Source organism: Papio anubis, chromosome 14 (assembly GCF_008728515.1).
Source record: "Papio anubis isolate 15944 chromosome 14, Panubis1.0, whole genome shotgun sequence".
NCBI classification, from domain to species: Eukaryota; Metazoa; Chordata; class Mammalia; order Primates; family Cercopithecidae; genus Papio; species Papio anubis.
The window spans coordinates 10,909,409-10,913,620 of NC_044989.1; the positions used below are offsets into that span (position 1 = coordinate 10,909,409).

General features: G+C 53.4%; 1 pseudogene; it reads left to right on the forward strand.

The window, feature by feature from the left end:
* The first annotated feature begins 249 nt into the window (after positions 1 to 249).
* Positions 250 to 3,038, forward strand: LOC110741154 (annotated as a pseudogene).
* The last annotated feature ends 1,174 nt before the right edge of the window (positions 3,039 to 4,212 follow it).

Below are 4,212 nucleotides of genomic sequence, written 5' to 3' on the forward strand. Positions count from 1 at the left end.
TAGAGACCAGAGGCTCTCCTTCCCCCACCGCATGCACCGCCCCCACTCAGAGAGGATCAGGGGCTGAGCGGAAGGAGGGAGGTCTGCAGTGCGGACCGGGTGTCTGTGAAGAGACTGTGGCATCCACAAGAGACAATGCCAGCCAGTGGAAACAAAGGGGCTGCATTCTCTTTGCACCGTGGGTGCAGCATGCTTACGTGGGGTTTAAGAATTCATGTAATTAGCACCACAGGCTAATGATAACCCCTCCCTAGATTACAAGACAGTCCCATCATCTCCAGCATCTGGCCCCTTGGAGAAGAGTTTGCAGAAGGAAGAAAAGAAGACCAGAGAACATTCTCTATAAGGCCCTTTGCAGAGAAGAAAGCTCAGCTCCTGCCTTGGAAGCAAAGCTGTAGGAAATCTCTTTCCCATCTTTCAAGAAGATGTGAAAAAGCTGAGAAGCCAGATACTAAGGAGAAGAAACCCGAAGCAAAGAAGGCTGACGCTGATGACAAGGGGAAAAGGGATCACCTCAAGACTGAACAACTCAAGAAGGGGAAGTCCCATTGCAGCCTCAATCCCGTCCTTGTCAGAGGAATTGGCAGGTATTCCCAATCTGCCGTGTACTCCGAAAGGACACGTGGAAGAGGAAGTACTGAGCTGCTAAGTCCAAGGTTGAAAAGAAAAAGAAGGAGAAGCTTCTTGCAACTGTTACAAAACCAGTTGGTGGTGACAAGAACGGTGGTACCTGGGTGGTTAACAAAATGCCTAGATAGCATCCTACTGGAGACGCGCCTCGAAAGCTGTTGAGCCACCGCAAAAAGCCCTTCAGTCAGCTTGTGAGAAAGCTGTGAGCCAGCATTACCCCCGAAGCCATTCTAATCATCTTCACTGGATGCCACAGACGCAAGAGGGTGGTTTTCTTGAAGCAGCTGGCTAGTGGCTTGTTACTTAGGACTGGACCTCTGGTCCTCAATCGAGTTCCTCTGTGAAGAACACACCAGACATTTGTCATTGCCACCTCAACCAAAATTGACACCAGCAATGTAAAAATCCCAAAACATCTCACTGATGCTTACTTCAAGAAACAGCAGTTGCAGAAGCCCAGACACCAGGAAGGTGAGATCTTCGACACAGAAAAAGAGAAATACGAGATTACAGGGCAGCGCAAGATTGACCAGAGAGCTGTGGACTCACAGAGTCTACCAAAAATCAAAGCTATTCCTCAGCTGCAGGGCTACCTGTGATCTGTGTTTGCTCTGAGGAATGGAATTTATCCTCACAAATTGGTGTTCTAAATTTCTTAAGAAGAACCTAATTAAACAACTGATAACATTTAAAAATAGTAAATCTGTGGGGACAGAGGCCTGGGCCATGTCTGTGACCAGCATGCTGCAGTGGATGTGGGCCAGAAGGAGGAAGCACAGTAAGCCGTGGGGACACCCCGTGCTGTTCACAGAGCCAGGCACCCAGAGCACGGAGCAGAGCGGCTTCCTTCTTCCCCAGGCTGCTGAGCCTGTGCTGAGCGTGTGTGGAGGGCGCAGTGGGCCGTTCATTGGGGCTGGGAGCTAGCCCACTCTGCCGCCTCAGAGCAGATACAGCCATCAATTACCCCAGCATGTGCAAGAAGGACGCCACTGTCCACACGCTGGGGCCGGGTTTGGAGCGTACTCAGAGACGGAGATCCGTGACCGTCCACACGCTGGGGCCGGGTTTGCAGCGCACTCAGAGATGGAGATCCGTGACTGTCCACACGCTGGGGCCGGGTTTGGAGCGCACTCAGAGACAGAGATCTGGGTGCAAGGGGGTTATGGGGGTGTCCTGGAGACCAGACCCCGCGAGGGGAGAGGGCAGCGGGAATGAGCAGCAAAGGCCTCAGCCAGGCTCACAGGCAGCTCTGAGGCTGGGTGGCTGCACAGTAGCCTGAATCAGGCAGGTGGCCCTGCCATTACCTGGCATAGCAATCAGCCACTAAAGCAGGTGGCATGAGAGGGGCATGAGCTCATACCAGGCAGCCCTGTCCAGGTGAGTCCTGGGAGGCGATGCCTGTGCCTCTGTCTTGGAGCGGGAGTTTGGGGCGCCCCCCACAGCATTCACACTAGGCGAGGCTTCACGGTCAGGCCTTACACCTGGTGCCTGTGTCAGCCTCCCCTGGATGGGATTTGGAGTTTCAGTGGATACCAACACCCATGTAGAGCCCACGATGACCTGCTTTCCAATTAAGTGAACACCTCAAAGTCCCTTCCAGCGTAAACAATCTCTGATTCCTTGATTTAATCCTCCACAGTTAAAGGAACCTCTGCACTAATGGGCTTGAGTGAAGTCTTTTTGCACAGTAATACGTGGTCGTATAACCCCCACAACATGTCTCTAAACCCACGTAACAGTCACAGCTCTCGATAGTGATTACAGTTGTGCAGGGCTGAGATCTGAATGCTGGTTGCGGTTGTGCAGGGCTGAGATCTGAATGCTGGTTGCGGTTGTGCAGGACTGAGATCTGAATGCTGGTTTCTACAGCGGATTTGTCACATTCAGGTAACGGGTTTTGGGACTTGAATGTATCTTTTTGGAGGGACACAATTCAACCCACAACACACCCCCTCCTGGGCACCTGCACCCGGCGGTCCACACTGGGGATAAAGGCCCAGCCCTGGGCTCCACTCAGGATGACCCTGAAGGGCTGTGCCAGCTCCAGAGCTTCCTTGGGAACCAGCGGTTAGGGCATCACTGCCCGACAACTCCCTCTACCCCACTGGCCTTTCTTCTCTCCCTTCACAGACCTTAAACCCAAGAGCACTGCCCCGCACAAATAAACACTCTTCTGTCTCTGAGTGAGCTTCCCCAGGGACCCAGCCTGCATCAGGGACTCAGCTAGGTGGGGACACGGGCCTATGCCGACGCGTGGCCTGGGGAACACGGGCCCATGCCGATGCGTGGCTGTGAAACTAACAAGCACATCACCCAAGGCCTCCAGGTGAGGGTCCCGACACAGCCACGTTGTGACAGGACAAGTTTGTTGCAGAACATTTCAGAGGCTACCCCTGGGCAGCCACCTCCAGACTCCATTGATGAGCGGTCTTGGGAACCTCCCCCCGCCCCACTGTGCCCCACCCGTGTCTGGTGATCCTCCTGGTCTGTAAACCGTGGCCCAGCCGACTTTAAGCAGCTGTCAGTTATGTACTCACTTCTGCCTCCAAGACGTCGGTCGGCCTCTACTGTACACGCCTCACACTGAGTGCCAAGGACATGCAGCTCACGGTCATGGCCCTGACCTCGAGTGTCTCAAACTCAGTGGGAAGGAAGACAAACGCACAGCTTTCCATGACACAGAGGGATGGGTGTGGGAGAGGCAGCCGCCAGCTGCTGTGGGAACCCAGAGAAATGAGACTTCAACCCAGACCCAGTCCACGTAGGTGCCTCAGAGACAGGGGGACAGTGGTCCCGGGAGGGGCACACTGTGGCCGCTCCTGCACAGCCAGGGAGCTACAGGGGTTTCCACATGGCCAGGTGCAGCAGGGAGGCCCAAGGCAGGCAGGCACCTGATTGTGAAGTGAACAACTATTGAGTTCCATAGGTTACTAAACTAGTTGGAGGCAGCTATCCCCAGTCCTACTCCACGATACAATGCCTGATACATGTGGTGGCTGTGGATGTGTGACTGTGTTTAGCACATGGCCTGGGAGTTAAGACCCTCCCTCTCCCCTTTTCTGGTCTGGAGGGTTCGCCTGAACCGTGTTCATTCCACATGGGGGGCCGATTTTTTAATCAGATCGGTCCTGGGTCTTCACCAGCTCATCTGACTGGTCTGCCGAAGTTACTTCCGCTTTGATTTATGAATTCCATAACCAGATTTCTCACATCACAGGATTTCCAGTCTTCAGATAAGCGAGGGCGGGTAGAAACCTTTGGGTCACTGTAGTTAGTTTCACACTTTCAAAACTAGAAAATTTCTAACCAGGGAAAGTGAAAACGTGAGAGCCTCAGCACAGGTCAAACGCGAAAACACCTAAGAAATCAAGAGAATTAAAAAGAGAGGCCGGGCATGGTGGCTCACACCTGTAATCCCAGCACTTTGGGAGGCCGAGGAGGGCAGATCACTTGAGGTCAGGAGTTTGAGACCAGTCTGGCCGACATGGTGAAACCCTGTCTCTACTAAAAATACAAAAATTAGCCAGGCGTGGTGGGCTCCTGTAACTTCAGCTACTCAGGAGGCTGAGGCACGAGAATTGC